Below are 19,403 nucleotides of genomic sequence, written 5' to 3'. Positions count from 1 at the left end.
TACATTTGGTCACAACATGTGGGAAAAGGGGACAGACTCAATTTTCCCACCACTCCTCATCTTATTATGTCAATTCCCTTAGGGTCATGATACCCTCATTAACACCTCCATTTGGCCGACCCCTCTCAACGCACTTGGGGGGCAATCCAGATTGCGTTATTGTAAACACTGGAATTCGTTCGTTCACATATATGTATTTTGTTTGTTAATGTAAATTCGTGTTAGTGATTTCGCTTTCGTTGTACTGTAAGTTACTTTATCGTGTTGTTGTGTGTGAACTTAATTACTTACGTTATTAGCCATGGGTCCCAAGAATGTTGCTGAAGTTCACGGAAAAAAGAGGATGCTTTCTATAGAGAACGAAGATGGAGATAATCAAAAGTGTTAATGTTTTCTGCCATTTGTTAATGTGTTTCATAAAGTTTAGTGTTAATGTTTTCTGCCATTTTTTAATGTGTTTCGTAAAGTTAAGTGTTCATATTTTCTGCCATTTGTCCTCCTCTGTCGCCACTTTCGGAGATCGCCTCACTCGAAAGGTAAGGTTCCACATTTTACTACATACATATGTACGTAAGTATTTCTTGTACCATGTACACTAATACACTTTATTTTCAGGTATGTAGTACATATTAGTAGTATATATGTAGTTCAAGTTAGGTGTTGAATGGTCCAAATTGTTGTATTTTATTGTTTATTGGTCAATTTAGCTTTATTACAAAATTTACTGGGGTGTTTTGGTAGGCTTGGAATGAATTAGGCAATTTACATGTAAAATGTGGTTCAAGATACGAAAAAATCAGGTTATGAAGGCCGCTTCAGAACGGGTTAATTTCGTATCCTGAGGTACTATACAGCAGGAGGATGTCACTAAGTCAGTATGGCAGCAGTAAGGTGTTGACTGATTGATTTATTAAAGATTATCTGGCATCACGACTGCTAATGGTTATTGATGCCACTACAATAGAATATATAAAGCATATATATGTATGTCCAAACAAATACATTCATACACATATACATACACACACAAGAGACAAAATTAGGAACTTATAATAAAATCATTAAAAACTCTTTTAAATCTAATAGTAAAATGAAATTAATGAAGGGAAATCCCCATGAAAAGAAAACATAACTGCAAAACCTATTGAACTTAAAAGATTATGAGTAAAAATTAAATCTTATATAAAATACTGATGGTATTAATAAAATCAAATAGGCCGCTTTCATTAAAATCTGCCACTAAAACCTTGGCAAGGGAAAAACCACCTTCAGTTCCCCTGCAACTTGGAGGAAAGTACCTCTCTCTCTCATCTGACAGATTGGGGCACTCAGCTATCATGTGCCTGACTGTCAATGGTACCAAGCAGTTGTTACACTAAGGCTGATGATCCCCACTCATCAGAAAGCCATGTGTCATTCCTGTATGACCTATTCTTAGCCGGCTGAGTATTACTTTCCTTTGCCTAGTCACTGATGAATACTTCCAAAGAAAGTTGGAGGTAGCTATTTCTTTCATTTTTTGGGGAGCACCTACCGAAATCGGCGGAAGAACACCAAAACCAATATGGCGGTGATACCAAAACAACAACAAACAATGTAGAGCCGAAAGTTTAAGCAAAACGGTAAAGGGGGACCCCATTGGGAAACCGGGGTTTTTGGGTTGGGGGAGGCAGATACGAGTGGCGATGACCGCCAAAAACTTTATAGAAACGGTAATGGGGGACCCTGTTGGGAACCGGGGTTTTTGGGTGGGAAAAGCAGATACGGTGTGTGTGGGAGCATAATAACAAACAATTTAGCAGTAGGTTGACCTCTTACTCTGCTGGCCTACTACTTACCCAAAGTTGGGACTTATTATCTATTTTAAATGTGTTGACCCTTTACTCTACAATCACGATGCGGGCTACGCTAGCTTACCCAAATTTGGGACTTCTTACCTATTTTACTCTACAAACGAGAAATGGACCCAGGTAGCCTACTACGTACCTACATTTGGTACTATTTACATTTAACATGTTAGCCTACAAACGAACACACAAAACCCAAGTTAGGGCGCGTACTCTAACCTGAAACCCCCTGTATGGTAAATGTTGTGACCTAACCAATAGAACCTACCTAACCTGACTTAGGGAGTGTGGCCTTACCTAGCCGGGGGGCGAAACCCCCCAGTACGGTAATAAAGGTTGTACCTAACCAATAGAACCAACCTAACCTGACTTAGGGAGAGTGGCCTTACCTAGCCGGGGGGCTTCACCCCCCTGGACCCCCCGTATTGTAACAAACGTTGTGACCTAACCAATAGATCCAACCTAACCTGACTTAGGGAGAGGGGCCTTACCTAGCCGTGGGGCGAACCCCCAGTGTGGTAACGAAGGTTGTGATCTAACCAAAGCAACCAACCTAACCGCTGGCCACTCCTTATTCACTCGATATTTAATTGGTGAAACAGGAATACAATTACAACTTTAAGCATACCATTCAAAAGATTGAAGTTACGTCAACATAATGTGATATATGAAAGCCCCATACGAACTAAAATAAGCATGTGACCTCTTTGTAAAATATGTTTACAAGGCAGTTTTGAAATCCAATATGGCGCCAATCGTGTGGCTGGCTGGTCTAACCACAGACAAAACACCATCTTTCTCAGCCTTCCCAGCACTCATTTGAACACAGTTACGAGCAGCAGTGGTAACAAAGGTTGTGACCTATACCAAAGAAACCAACCTAACCGCACTTAGGACATAGTTATATTACTTAAATAAATTATTGCACTTACCTTAGACTTGAAAATCTCCATGTCAGAGTCGGACAATTCTGGTAGATTCGATAGTGTTGGTGTGTATTTTTTTGTTGGTTGGATTGACGAAGTTTAAAGAGTGATTGATATTTAAGTGTTTTTTAAGATGCTTGCTTAGTGTTGTGTATTATTTCCAACAGTCTGAAATAATGATGGCATCTAGGTGAATGTTGTCAATGAGGATGGGAAGCAGAGTTTTGGCCGATCGGTCCTGAGATGTGCCTGGAGACGCCATGTTGACTGCTTTGAATACTCACGCGGTTAAGGTCGAGGTAGGTGAAAGGGCATCCCGGTTCGAAGGGTCTAGTTACCTGCGAGGATGGATTTGGGTGTTGTGCGGCCCAGGAAATTGGAAATTAGCCCCCAAAACTGTAGGTAAATAAGAATGGAATACGTCTACATCGTCACCCATGTTAATAAAGTGCAATATCGTAACTGGATTTGCAGAAGCAAAAGCAATGGGGGCACGGAGGAGACGCCATGTTGACTGTTTTGAATGTTCGCGCTGTGCTTCAAATGTTTGCTGGGTGTAGGTCGTGGTAGGTGAACGGCCACCCAAGGTCGTAGGGACTGCTTACCTTGGCGGATGGATTTGGGTGTCACGCGGCCTGGGAAACTGTAAACTACCCATTTGGTTTTCTAGCTCCCAGTAAGGCGTGAGGCTCGGTCACAATACCCTACGCCTGTAGGTATCTCCAGACTCAACTGTCCATAACGAGTTGAGAGACTCACCAGGCCCAGCACCACACCCAGCCAGTTTGGCGCCTAGTCTTAAGCAAGAAGCCTACGAGCCCTTCCATTTTGGACTCATACTCAAGACAAGTTCTCCACTATGCCTCACAACACACCATCCACTATGGCCTTTGTGCGACCAACCTACTCCAGTTGTGGCCTGACCGCTCCCTTCATTGGTAGCATTTAGATACAAGTTCCTCAACGAACACTTCTACTGGCTCATTCTACAACAAGAGTCAGTTCCACTGACTCAATCAGGTAAAGTGCCAAGAACTGTATTTTCGACTAGTTATCTGTGTCTATAATCCAGTCCCTATTCCTAAAGCGTCTCCATTCCTATCCCCCAGAGCCTTAATCCACTTTCAATTTTGTCTCCAAATTCCATTCCAGTGAACAGTGACCTATTATTCTAATGACATAAATACTCATGCGCCTTGACTGATGGCCATATTCCTTTCTGACGTCACAGCGACAGCGCCACGCTGATAGGTGGAGGGTTTGTTTACAAGTCACTAGTACTGTACATGTTACCACACGGTGTGCAGTGTGTGTGTGCGTGTGTGTGTGTTGTGTGACAGCAGCAATATTTTTTTTTTAAAGTGTGACATAATGGCCAGTAACCCTCCAACCCACCACCCTACGATTGGTGAGCATAATTAAACGGCACCGAAGAGAGAAGTGATGAAGAGCAAGAACCTAACTTATGCTCAGAAACTGGAAATGTTTAAGTTGATTGACGCTGGCAAGACCAAGCACAGCGTGGGGAGGAAGTTTGAAATTAATGAGTCCAAAGTAAGAGGCATTTACCAGAAGTGTGAGCATATCAAGAGCCATATGATGCTGTCAGCCTCTGAAGGAGCCAGCAATGCCTTGCATACCATAATGTGGTGCTACTGAAGACTGAGCGGCTGCTTACACGTTATTTGGATGGGCAGGCACAAAGGAACCATGCTGTAGAAACGTGAGATAATGGGAACAGTGAAGGAGTGGTATAAGGGTGTTGCAGTGAAAATGGCCATTCAGTAACCGCCACTGTTTTTGGTGTCAAAAGGATGGATGGACAGATTTATGGCACGCCATAAAGTCAAAAGTAATGTGATATCAGGTGAGGCAGCAAGTGCAGACCATACAGCAGCACGCAAGTACCCACCTCAGCCCCTCATCATCCTCAAAAAGGTAAATGAAATGTCTAATTTTAATTCTATATCCTTGATAAGTTTTTATTTTACAGCACTGATTTGTTAAAAAAGGTAAAAAATGGTGAAGATAAATGGAGAAATATTGGTGACTTAGGAGGAAAATTTATGGTCGGGAACCAATCAGAATTTTTCAAATAAGTTCTTTAGTTCTGCTATAGCGTTTTCCACTATAGCGTATCGATAGCAGCACCAATTAGATGCGATATATATATATGTCATATCACATTACCGTGATTCATATACATACATCGAGCTACAATGTCCTTTAATATCTAATTTGCTCTACCTCGGAATTAATATATTTTCATATATGCTTAACCGAAGGGGAATTTTCTACACGATAATAGATTTGCCTGGTCCCAGGCGCAAACCTAAGAAGCCATTCAAATCCAGGACGGCAGTGGAAGCTTTTACCTACCCCCCCAACCGCGGTGGTGGGGTAGGTAAAAGCTTCCACTGACGTCCTGGATTTGAATGGCTTCTTAGGTTCGCGCCTGGGACCAGGCAAATCTATTATCGTGTAAAAAATTCCCCTTCGGTTAAGCATATATGAAAATATATTAATTCCGAGGTAGAGCGAATTAGATATTAAAGGACATTGTAGCTCATATATATATATATATATATATATATATATATATATATATATATATATATATATATATATATATATACAGTAGGTCCCCGGGTTATGACGGCTCCGGCTTACGACGTTCCGAGGTTACGACGCTTTTTCTTAAATATTCATTGAAAAATCCGCCCTGGGTTACGACGTTTGTTCCGCCTTTACGACACTGACGCTTCGGACGCTGCGAATTAACGACGCTTTTACAAAACGCATACTATGATAAAAATCCTTTATAGTTTAGCACAGTATATTAATAAAAATAAGTTTCTGGTTAGATTACAAAAAAAATTTTGAGGTTATGATGATTTTCGACACTTTTTATGTCGTATTTTTCTATGTTTTTTAGTGACGCCTCATATGCGGAACTAGTTTCCGAGCGAATGAATACATACTAGCTTGCGATGCGCAAAGTTTACATATAACAGTCCAAAATCGCAAATAATGAAAAAATCATTGCTTGTTTCCAGTAATAATAACAAAACGAAGTTTCTGGTTAAATTACAACGCAAATTCCAAGTATCCAAAGAGAGACATTATCCAGTAATTTGATCAGAGAGAGAGAGAGAGAGAGAGAGAGAGAGAGAGAGAGAGAGAGAGAGAGAGAGAGAGAGAGAGAGGGCGTGTGAGAGGTGGACAAAGAGGCAGGTAGAAGTGTACTGATTTTTATTACAGTCAAGGGAAATATAAATATCAGCATGCGACGGAAATGTGGTCACCGACCCGCGAGAGAGTAAAAGTGGGTCGGCGAGACCCGATTTGTGTTCTTGAGAGGCATAAAATACAAAATATAAAAGTACACAATATGTGGTTATACAAGCTTTATACACTGACGGAAAGCCCGCTGAATGCTCTCTCAGGGGGAAGTAAGAACAACGCGAATGATGAATTATATACAGAGAAAATTATGAATAAGCGTTGTCCTTACAAATACTCCCCCCCTAAGACAATAATTAGGTATGATTGTTGGCTGACTTCTTTGTACTTCGGGTAGTCACTCGCGGAAGCGAGCTGGACGGCGGAGGCGCCCTCGGGTGCGTGATATTAGTTGTTGTGGTAGATCCTCGGGGTTTTCCGGGGACGGGATGCCTCCCCTGAGGTGATCCTCGGGGGGTTCGACCGTCTTTCGAGGGCGGCCGCGGCTACGGCTAGGAGGTTTGGCGATCGAAGGAGTCGCTTTTTTCCGAGGAAGATTGAGGCGCCCTGTGGGATCCGCGTCTGCGAGGTCCTCGTCCATGATGAAGGCTGGTTTCAGGCGATCGATTGTGACCCAGTCCTCGCGACCGTTGATGGATAAGAGATATGCCTTGTCAGTGCGTCGTAGGACGCGGAAGGGACCGCGGTAGGGTCTCGTTAGAGGCGGGCGGCGGGGGGGCGTCGTCCCTGACGAAGACGTGCTTGCACGATGATAGGGCCTTCGGGAGGAAACGTTTGGTTCTGTCGGAGAAGGTTTTGACGCAGGGCGTGAACTTCCCGGCGGATTCCCGAAGCCTGGCGATGGAGACGTCAGCGTCGTCGGCATTGGTCGGGAAGAACTCGCCAGGGACTGTTAATGGCTCCCCGTATACCTTCTCCGCGGGTGATGCCTCGCCGTTTGCCCGCGGGGCAGTCCTGAGACCGAGGAGGACCCACGGTAGTTGGCTCTTCCAATTTTCGTCGGTGCAGCGCTCCATCAGGGAAGCCTTGATCGAACGGTGGACTCTCTCCACCATGCCGTTAGCTGCTGGGTTGTAGGCGGTGGTGGCATGTAGCGACGTTCCCATTAGGCGGGCCAGGGCAGTCCACAACTCCGACAGGAAAACTGGTCCGCGGTCTGTCGTGATTTCGTCTGGCACTCCGAATCGACTGATCCAGCTGGCGAGGAGTGCTTCGGCACATGCTTTCGTGGTCGCCTCCGACATCGGCGTTGCCTCGGGCCATCTGGTGGAGCGATCGATTACCGTCAGGAGGTACCTGGCGCCTTCCGACGGGGGCAGGGGGCCAACGACGTCTATGTGGATGTGGCCGAATCTTCGTTTCGGCTGCTTCATCATTCGCGTTGTTCTTACTTCCCCCTGAGAGAGCATTCAGCGGGCTTTCCGTCAGTGTATAAAGCTTGTATAACCACATATTGTGTACTTTTATATTTTGTATTACAGTCAAGGGAAATATAAATATACAGCATGCGGACGGAAATGTGGTCACCGACCCGCGAGAGAGTAAAAGTGGGTCGGCGAGACCCGATTTGTGTTTCTTGAGAGGCATAAAATACAAAATATAAAAGTACACAATATGTGGTTATACAAGCTTTATACACTGACGGAAAGCCCGCTGAATGCTCTCTCAGGGGGAAGTAAGAACAACGCGAATGATGAATTATATACAGAGAAAATTATGAATAAGCGTTGTCCTTACAGGCGTCTTCCGACACTCCGAGTTAAGGACAGAGAAGTGTTCGTTTCATTAAACGGCCTCTGACTCATATCAGTAAATGTTTTGTTGATACTAATAATATAGGCCTATTTAAAGATACGTTTACTTTAATTAGTCTATATGATATGTAAATAGTAATCAACTGTTCTTGTAGCCCTCAAGATTTGGCAAAATCAAAGTATCCAAAGAGAGACATTATCCACTACACTGGAACCTTTACATACGAATTTAATTTGTTCCGTTACCATCGTCGTATATCAAAACAGTTGTATCTCAAAGCATTTTTTCACATCTAAAATAATGTAATATGTATTAATCCGTTCTAGCGCTATGAAACCACACCTAAACACAGCTAAATTACATATAATATACACAATTTATACACAAATAAACGAGTAATAACACACATAATGATAAAATAACATAGCAATGTGATAAATGATAATAAATGTTAATAAAATCAATAAAAAAAAGAAAGGAATTTTACTTACCACAACGAAAGATGACGTGAGGCCAGCAGGGGGAGGAGGTAGGGAAGGGTGGCAGGGAACGATTTGTTCTCTTTTTATTTACGTATGTACACTAATAACTACGTAATAAACACAAATGAAATAACATTGCTAAACTAATTTCTATTTATTTTTTTTAATCAGTTCGTAGTTTAGAAATAATGGTGATGCCTTTGGAAGGTTTTTGTAGCTTCCTTCTGCTTGATGATCGTGGATATTGTAGAAGGATTTCGACCATACTCATTTGCCAAATCGACGATTTGCTATAATTTCATGTTTTGCTTCCATCGAAATAATTTTCTTGGGTTTTTTTCTTATCACCTGCTTTGTCTTTAGCTTTGGGACCCATGGTTAATAATAAAATAGACAAAATAACGCGAAAAATAGGCACAAATACAATGAACTAAACAACGTGTTAACGATGCAGCACCAACAAACAAACAGACTGAACGCCATTTATCGGTCGCCTATACAACTATCACTCATCACAAAATCTCAAATATTTCGTTGTATATCAAAGCATATATTTTCGCAAATTTTCTATTGTATCTCAAAACATTCGTATATTAGGGCAATCGTATGTCAAGGTTCAAGTGTAATTTGATCAGAGAGAGAGAGAGAGAGAGAGAGAGAGAGAGAGAGAGAGGCGTCTTGGCAACAATGGTCTCGGGGATTGACATAACGTTTATTTTCGGAACAGATAGGACAGAGAAGTGTTCGTTTCATTAAATGGCCTCTGACTCATGCCAGGAAATGTTTTGTTGATACTAATATATAAGCCTATTTAAAGATACGTTTACTTTAATTAGTCTATATGATACGTAAATAGTAATCAATTGTTCTTGTAGCCCTCAAGATTTGGCAAAATCACCCCAGGTTGTACATAAAACTTCAAGAATGTAGTGTCACCAGAGGATTACAATAGTTTTTACCTTCAAGAACCAGCATTTTTTTTATGAAAATAACTCCAGGTTGTACATAAATCTACAGGAAACAACATGTAGTGTAACCAAAGGATTACAAGTAAGGTTTTTATAACTTTTTATTAGTTTAAGACATATTTCCAAATGTCGTTCCAGCTTGCGACGATTTTCGGGTTACGACACGTCTCAAGAAAGGAACCCCCGCGTCGTAACCCGGGGACCTATATATATATATATATATATATATATATATACTATGATATATATTATATATATATATATATATATATATATATATATATATATATATAATATATATATATATATATATATGTATATACATATATATATACATATATATATATATATATATATATAAATATATTACTATATATATATATATATATATATATATATATATATATATATATATATATATATATATATATATATATGAGATCAAAATGGATAACCTAGCCACCTGGGGGGCAAACAAGTCCTTATGTGTGCCGGTCCCAAGCCCGGATAAATAGGGAGGATTGGTGTCAGGAAGGGCATCCGGCTGTAAAAATCTGTGCCAAAACAAAAAAATGGAATGAGCCGAAATATGGAAAGAGGTAAATGCTAGGGCGTACTCCGTAAACGATGCACAGAGACATCGCCCTAACTCTGTGGTAAGGCGAGGGCTACTGCATCAGGAGCGGGTGCAGCTAAATAAGCGAGCTCACATTGGGTTTAGAGTATGTCAGCTAAATGTTGGGTCCAAGACTGGGAGAGGTAGAGAATTGGCTGACTTGATGAGAGAAAAGAAAGTAGATGTTATGTGTGTGCAAGAAATGCAGTGGAAAGAAAATAAAGCTAAAGAGTTGAGAGATGGATATAAGCTATATTATAGTGGAGCAAATAAGCAAGGTAGAAATGGAGTTGGCATAATACTGTCTAGTGAACTGAAGAACTCGGTAATAGAAGTGCATAGAAAGAATGACCGTATCATCAGATTGAAGATATGTTATGGAGGAAAGATTCTGAATATTATAAGCGCATATGCACCACAAGTTGGTTGCACAGAAGAAGAGAAGGGAAATTTCTGGAGAGACATGGATGGAATAATGCAAGAACTGGAAGAGCATGAGAGGGTGATAGTTGGGGCAGATTTGAATGGCCATGTCGGAAGTGAAAATGAGGCGATTGGGCGGGTGCATGGGGGCCATGGAATTGGGGAGAGAAACCCAGAAGGAGAGAGTGTAGTGGACTTTGCTGAGTCATTCGACATGGCAATAGTAAACACATTCTTTAAGAAGAAAAGGGAACACTTAATAACATATAGGAGTGGGGGAAGATTCTCCCAGATAGACGACTTCTTGTATAAAAGGATAAATCTGGTGGAGGTCAAGAACTGTAAAGTTATTCCAGGCGACCATGTAGCCCCCCAACACAGACTGCTATGTATGGATTTGAAGTTGAAAAGGGAAAGAAAAACCAAAGCTAAAGGGATAAGGAAAATTGAATGGTACAAATTCGAGAAGGAAGGGGATAAGAAGAGAGAGTTTAAGAAGAGGGTTTTGGAGGATATTGATATAGGGATTGAAGATGTTCAAGAATGGTGGGCACGAAATGCAGCAGTAATAAGAAGGCATGGAAAGGAGCTGCTAGGAGAGACATCTGGTATCATATGGGAAGAAAAGGAGAGGTGGTGGTGGGATGAAGACATTGAGAAAGTAGTAAACGATAAGAAGGAGGCAAAGAAAAGATGGGAAGAGTCACATTCAGTGGAAGACAGAGATAGGTTCAGAGAGAAAAACAAGGTGGTGAAAAAGGTGGTAGCCCAAGCTAAGCAAAGTCGTTATGATGATGTGTATAATGAGTGGGGACAAAGGAAGGATTAAAGAAGATGATCAAGCTATCAAAGGCTAGAAATAAGAGCACCAAAGATATTACACATATCAAACAAATAAAGGATCAAGATGGTGTAGTACTTAGAAAGGAGGAAGACATTGTGAAGAGATGGAAAGAATATTTCGAACAGTTGTTAAATGAAGAAAATAATAGACTAATAAGAGAGGATGGGCAAGTGAACATTGGCATGGTAATGAGGTTTTCTAGGCAAGAGGTACTAAATGCACTGAAGAAGATGAAGAATGGGAAGGCAACCGGACCAGACATGATTCCGGTGGAGGCATGGAAAGCATTAGGAGATGAAGGAGTGGATATACTGTATGATCTTATGATAAAGATCCTTGAACAGGAAAAGATACCAAATGAGTGGCGTGGGAGTATATTGATCCCAATTTTTAAAGGGAAAGGCGATGTCCAAGAGTGTGGTAATTATAGGGGCATTCAATTGATGTCCCACACTTTGAAGATACTGGAAAGGATGATAGATGCTAGACTGAGAAAAGAAGTACAAATAGGTAAAGAGCAGATGGGATTTATGAAGGGAAGGGGAACAACAGATGGTAAATTTTGTCTGAGGCAAATAATGGAGAAATTCGGGGAAAGACAAAGGGACCTACATATGGTATTCACTGACCTTGAAAAGGCTTATGACCGAGTCCCGAGACAAGAGGTATGGAGGAGTCTGAGGGAGAAGAGGGTGCTAGAGAAGTATGTGCGATTGATACAAGAGATGTACCGGAATGTATTTACCAGAGTGCGGAGCAGTGTTGGGGAGACAGAAGGTTTTGAGGGGAGAGTAGGATTACACCAGGGGTCGGCTCTGAGCCCCATTGTATCTTTAACATAGGTGATGGATGTTCATAATAGAGGAAAGTAAGGGAGACAGTACCATGGAGCATATTGTATGCGGATGATATTGTTCTGTGTGCAGCAAGCAGGGAAGATCTGGAAGTGAAATTGGAAAGATGGAGAAAAGTACTGGAGGACAGAGGAATGAGAATAAGTAGATCTAAGACAGAATATGTATGTACCACCACTGAGGGAGATGAAAGAGAAAGTATTCAGCTTGGTGGAGAGCAAATAAGGAGAGTTGATAAGTTTAAGTATTTGGGATCTTTTGTTAATGTGGAGGAAGTATGGAAGAAGAAGTAAAACATCGGGTACAGGCAGGCTGGAACAACTGGAGAGCGGCCTCTAAAGTTCTTTATGACAAAAGAGTACCGCTTAGGTTAAAAGGAAAATTTCACAAGACGATGGTAAGAACAGCAATGCTGTATGGTACGGAAACAGCAAGCATGAGAAAAACAGAGCAGAAGAAGATGGATGTGGCAGAAATGAGAATGCTTAGGTGGATGTCTGGGGTGACAAGAGAGGATAGGATCAGAAATGACTACATAAGGGGGGTTAACTAAGGTGGTGGAAGTATCAAAGAAAGTGCAGGAGGGGAGGCTGAGATGGTATGGACACCTGTTAAGGAGAGATGAGGACCACGCTGGGAGACATACTATGGGGGTGGAGGTGCAAGGAAGAAGAAGAAGGGGGAGACCAAGAAAGAGATGGAAGGACTGTGTGAGAGGAGACTTACATGAGAAGGGAATTGATGAGGCAGAAGCGCAGGATAGAAATAGAGGGAAACGGCTCATCCGAAATGGCGACCCCATATAAAAATGGGAACAAGCATGGAAGAAGAAGAATGAGATCAAAATGGATGTATATGAAGAACTTTTGACATCTGTGACAGGATTCCAACCACTTAAACAACCTGACTACCTGGATCCAAAAAAGTGCAAAGAATTGGAAGAGTTTTGAGATCACTGTGGTTATTAATATATACAGTGGTCCCCCCATATTTGTGGGGGATGTGTACCAGACCACCCCCCCCCCCCCCCAGCGAATAGTTAGAATCCGCGAATGTTTGGAACCCCCTCTAAAAATGCTCATAAACTCCTATCCTGAACATGCAAACACCAAAGTATCCCTAAAAAGACCATCCTTCATCAAATATACATAAAATATCCTATTATGGTACATATTAATCTTGGAAATATTATTAATACTATGTACGTACTGCTTGACTTAGTTACGTATGTGAAAATAATTCAGTCCCCCCATAAATATTCAGTATGCACGTTTTCTTTCATACTGTTACTATTTGAGACATCCATTTTCTTTTTACAAGGGATACAATTGTATGTGAAATCACAAATACCAAATGTCTACTTAAAGCATTATCCTACATCAAATATACCATTGAATGGTATTAATATCATTTTAAATCATCTTAAACATTTTACCATTAGAAATATATAAACAGCCAATAGCAGAGAGAGAGAGAGAAGAGAGAGAGAGGAGAAGGAAGAGGGAGACGAGCGAGAGAGAGAGAGAGAGAGAGTGATAACTTCCTTACGATTTCAATAGATTGAAATGAACGTCTGTAGGCAACTTTTTTCCCCTCCCATAAATACATATATTTCTCCAGAGAAGAGAGAAAGAGAGGACTGTGCAATTATGTTTGTCTGTCTATCAATTCTTTTGCTTAGAGCGAGAGAGATAAAAGAAGGAAGAAATAGAAACACCAAATGTATACCTTATGTAACATCCTGCATCAAATTGACCTTAAATTATTATCATATTACTGTATTAATCTTAGAGATTGTATTAATATAATTTCAAAGTAATCCTAAACATTAGTAGCCTTAAAGGATACGTACTTATAACACTTGCAGCCAAGAGAGACAGAGTTACCACTATGACAAGTATCTTGTGGAGAGAGAGAGAGAGAGAGAGAGAGAGAGAGAGAGAGAGAGAGAGAATTGTCCTTATAGTATTTAAAAGAGAGAAATGGAATTATTATTGTATTTAAAATACTCGCATATGAATTTTGGAAAATATTAATGATAAACTTATTACATACATGTCCATGAAAATGATCTCATCTCAGTAAGAGAGAGAGAGAGAGAGAGAGAGAGAGAGATTACATAAAACCATTAAATTCGTTGACCATTGTATGGCATTGTTACTTTCTCAGCTCCGAGCGTCACTGGAGTTGAGGTAGGGAAATTGATACAGGAAAAGACGATGGGAAGAATTTTCATTTAAAATTAGTTATCGTATTATTACTACTTCTATTATTATTATTATTATTATTATTATTATTATTATTATTATTATTATTATTTTGAAAATAAAATAAACACGTGCATCTACCATAAAAAATTCTCTCATCTCAGTAAGAAAGAGGAGTTATCCTTAGAAGTGAAATGGAAAGGTCATTTTCATCTCTTTAAAATACTACCATTATGAATTTTGTAATTACGTTTTTATTATTATTATTATTGTTATTATTATTATTATTATTATATTAAATAAACTGAAATATCAATAAACATTTTACATACTAGTACCATAAAAATTCTTTCATCTCGGTAAAAGAGAGAGAGAGAGAGAAGTTAACCTTAATTAAAAGTGACATGAATAGATGTATTGTATTTCTTTAAAATACTATCACATAATATGAATTTTGTAATTAACAGTTATTATTATTATTGTTATTATTATTATTATTATTATTTGAAAGTATTAAAAACAAATAGTACAAGTACTATAAAAAATCTCGAGTCTCAGTAAATGAGAGAGAGAGAGAGAAGAGAGAGAGATAGAGAGGGGAGGGGGGGGGGGGGGGGGGGAAGGGGGGGGGGGGGGGGGGGGAATTTCATGAGCACTTGATGGCAGCAACAAAACAGCTCCTTCCCCTCCGGTCACTTAACTTGATATGTATATCTGACTGTTTTAGTACCTGGAGTTAGAGAAAGAAGACTGGGATTTCCTTCATTCTTCCATATTTTTTTAAAGAATTTATAAGCTAAAAGCTTACTAATTCACTATGGTATTTTCTTTAATGAATTGATATTATTGCTGTATAAATTAATATTAATATTTGAAAATAGTAAATCATTTATTTATCATACAAAAAACATACATCTTTGTAGTAGTAGTAGTAGTAGTAGAGAGAGAGAGAGAGAGAGAGAGACGAGAGAGAGAGAGAGAGATAGAGAGAGAGAATTATTATTTTTATTATGTGATATCATTAAACTTATTAAACTTACTAATACAGTATTAATCAAAATTAATATTGAAAATTTGTAAATCATTTTTGTATCATAAAAATGTATGGAGTCATGAAAATAAACATAAAAATACACTAATTAGTGATTATTTTCGTCGGAAAATTCCAGCGAATGGGCGAGTCCGTCCGCGAATAATTTCTTGATAGGTTCCAAAGAAAAGTCCGCGAATCTGGAGAACGCGAATACGGGGGGACCACTGTATATATATATACATAAAAAGTGTACAGGCAGTCCCCAGGCTATGACAGGTTCGGCTTACGACGTTCCGAGGTTAAGGCGCTTCTCAATTATATTCATCAGACATTATTTCCAGGGTTATGACTCATGATCCAGGGTTACGACGCCTACAACGCTCATCTGGCAGAAGAAATATGATACCAAAAATGCAAAATAATCAATATTTGAAGGTATTTTTTTGATGCAAAATGCAAAAAGAATGCAGTTTACATAGTTTTGAATGCACCCAAAGCATCAAAAGTAAGGTTTTCTTAGGAATTTTGGTTATGTTCCGGCTTACAACGATTTTCGGGTTACAACATGTCTCAAGAACAGAACCCCCGTCGTAACCCGGGGACTGCCTGTGTTTCTAATATAACAATAAATGGTAATCATACAAAGAATCTAGGGTTACCCATCATAGAAGAAAGGAGTTCCTTCATACATTATCCCATCAGGATTTAAAATGAAATGATAAGCAAGTCCAATAAGTGTGAAGAAATCAAGAAATATATATATATATATATATATATATATATAATATATATATATATATATATGTGTGTGTGTGTGTGTGTGTGTGTGTGTGTGTGTGTGTGTGTGTGTGTGTGAGAGAGAGAGAGAGAGAGATTATATATTCTTTACATGTACTACAAATATATGATACAGGCAGTCCCTGGTTATCAGCGGGGGTTCCGTTCCTGGGGGTGTGCCAATAAGCGAAAACTGCCATCAACCAAAACTCAGTGATTAATGTCACCAAATGGCACCAAATGGCACTATAATGGGCTTATGGCACTGATAGCGGGTTATCGACACCATAAGCACCCTTATGATTCACCATAAGAACCCTTATGGCACTAGACAAACAGCATAAAACTGGATTGCTGATAACTGGGGACTGCCTGTATGTGTATATATATATTTAGACTACTGCGTTGAGAGTCAATTAAATATTAAAATGTAAATTTAGAACCACTGGTCCAGTCAGCATCCAGCCGTTTTGATTAGCATAAATGAGCCTGTAAAGTGGCCAGCGAGGGATATCTCTGAATCATTCACACACACACACATACCTATCACCTATTTTTTGCTTTGTGCTTCCAAAGTTTAGGCAGGCTCCATCTGGCAACTCAGCGTTCAACTCCCCAACCAAAATTGGAGCGGGCATCTGACCAAGACTTCTCATCCTGTCTCATTTTCACTCTTTCCCCGCATGCAGATGTGTTCTGTGTGTCCTCCTCTCAGCCATACTGAGACAAAAGATGATGCATTAACTCTAATCTATCCTACACAACGGTCAGAGGGAACACAGAGAGGACGACAATCTCCCGATTACCTGTAGTTTTGTCAGAATCCATCGTTCTCTTTCGCCCAACCCTTTGTCTCCTCCTTGAATGCTTATTCTATCACCCTACAACACTCCCTTAAGCTTGCAATTTCCTTTCAACTTGCCCCCTCAGCACAGCACTGGCTAATCTCTAGTGTAATGGAAGTAATGCTTCCAGAGAAATTTGCAGGTCATTAGTATTGTGCATCTTGAGCTCAAATAACTTTATCAAAGATTATCCAACTTATGCATTGTCTAACAATCACTTAGGGCCACTTAAAGCCTTATCATACTGTGCATAACCCTATCATGACTAATTCCTATAATTTTCCATTTGCAGGGGTGTGTTTTGGTAGTTCTCCATCACACTATTCCAACATTTTGCAAGGGACTCAAGCCCCAAAAAAGGGCATAGGGACTATTTCTAAGTCTATAACTGTAAATTTTGTCCCCATGATTGGTTTGATTGTTGTAATGTAAATAATTGTTCCCCAAGTCTATTTACACCTTCATTTTTTTATGAATTTTTATTGTGTACCACAAGGTCCTACATTTGCTGATTGCATGTAAAATACACTTGTATATCTGTCACTGAACATAACAGTAGCAACCTTGTTAGGATTTCCCTTCATTGGCCAGTGTGGCTGTACAGTAGCTCACCATGATAACAGATAAAAGCATCTGAGCCTACACCAATAAAGAAACTAATATAACATTGTGTATGTGTGCCATCACGTACACACACACACACACACACACACACATATATATATATATATATATATATATATATATATATATATATATATATATATCTAAATATATATATATATATATATATATATATATATATATATATATATATATAATATATATATATATATCTATATATATATATATAATATATATATATATATATATATGTATGTATTGTAAGGGATTTAAGCCTTCTCCATTTCGGTTAATGGCGATCCAGTTTTATGGCACTAGTCTAGCGCCATAAAATCATCGATTTATGGCACCATAATGGGCCAAGTTTTAGTTATCGGCATCATAATGGCACCAAAACAAACCTAACAGAGACACCATTAACCAGTTATCAGCGCTATTAACTGAAACTTGGCGCTATAAATCACTGAGTTCCAGTTAATGGCAGTTTTAACTTATCAGAACCTGCCGATAACCGGGGACTGCCTGTAAATTAAAATTAACAATTAGTCATAACACAATACAGGTCCAGTTGCCTCAAACACTCACACAAAATTTCTTTGGTGGGACTAACACTGAATCATCTCTCGTCCCTTTTGACTGCACCTGCCTTGTCCTTTCAGGTACTGGAATTGAAGGCACACCTGGCTGAGGAAGGGATTAAATGTCACCATATTGAACTGGCCACATGGCTGCCACATGGTGTTTTAAACATGAGGGTTGCAGGTCGCAGAAGGACAGACAACCCCACAATCTGCCTAGATGCCAGTGAACTTTTCAGAATGGATAAAAGGTTCCACGTATGGAAGACGGTCTTAGACGATTTCACACAAACAGCAAAACCGCATGTTTGCACTTGGCCCTGCCCCCCTCCTCCTTTTCCTTCTGGTGACAGCTATTGCCAGCCTATGAGTATTTTATGAGTGCCCATACAACTGCTTTCCCATGCAAAGGCTACAAGCCGGTTAATGCATCCAGTCCCTCTTATTTTTCAACTTGATTCCTTTCCTTCACTTGAGTGAGACCTGTATCCCCCTGTTTTGTTCTCTGCATTGATTTCAATCCCTGTTATATTAAAACATTAACAAAAAATACATTTTACAGGGAATAAACACAACATAGTTTTACATAGAGAAAACAATGAGAAATAAATATAAATGAATAATAAAATGAATAATGAACATTTAACATCACTCTTACCTATGGAAGGCTCTTGTTAGTGTATGGAAAAGAAGGGGTGAGGGAGGAGGAGAGGTTACAGTTTGGAAGGGGAATCCCCTTCAGAAGGACCTCAGGTATCGTGAACCTATCTGGGGTTACTTCTCTACATTATCTAGTGGCACTGCCTGAGGTTACTTCCCTACTTAATTTTTAACTGGCACTAGGACAGGCTTGAGTCACTGGACCCCTGCCGAATAACAAAAGTGTCCAGAGATATTTGTTTCTGACATCTCTTCAATATTTGCCTGAAATGGTACAAAGCGTTGTCATTAAACATGTTAGACACACAGATTGCAATGTCTTTGTTAGGATATGTCTCAACAAAATTTTTTATAACACTCCACTTGGCAAACATTTCTTTAATCACTGCAGTAGGCACAGAATCCCCTCTTCCTTCCTCCTCCAGCTCGGATTCCTCATTTGCCGTCTTGCTGTTCCTGCTGAAGGCCTTGCAGCTCCTCAGTGGTTAGCTCTTCCCTATGGGCATCCAATACCTCTTCCAAATCCTTGTCACTCACATCCAAGCTCATGGACTTTCCCAGAGACACAAATAGACTTCAAAACAGGCATAGGGTCATCGGGGTCAGCCTCAAACTCTTCAAAATCCTTCTCAAGGTAACACTCTGGCCACAATTTTCTCCAAGCAGAATTCACTGTCCTGGAAGTCACGCCCTGCCAAGCCTTATCTATGAGACTTATGCA

At 39.8% G+C, this 19,403-nt stretch overlaps 1 protein-coding gene across 8 annotated transcripts in view; it reads right to left on the bottom strand.

The window, feature by feature from the left end:
• LOC135220010 (uncharacterized) overlaps window positions 1-19,403 on the bottom strand; it is a 397,255-nt gene that overhangs the window by 111,565 nt on the left and 266,287 nt on the right. The window lies entirely within an intron of this gene.

This window comes from Macrobrachium nipponense, chromosome 1, assembly GCF_015104395.2.
Source record: "Macrobrachium nipponense isolate FS-2020 chromosome 1, ASM1510439v2, whole genome shotgun sequence".
NCBI classification, from domain to species: Eukaryota; Metazoa; Arthropoda; class Malacostraca; order Decapoda; family Palaemonidae; genus Macrobrachium; species Macrobrachium nipponense.
The sequence above is the reverse complement of the archived record's forward strand: the minus strand, read 5'-3'. Positions and strand labels throughout refer to the sequence as shown.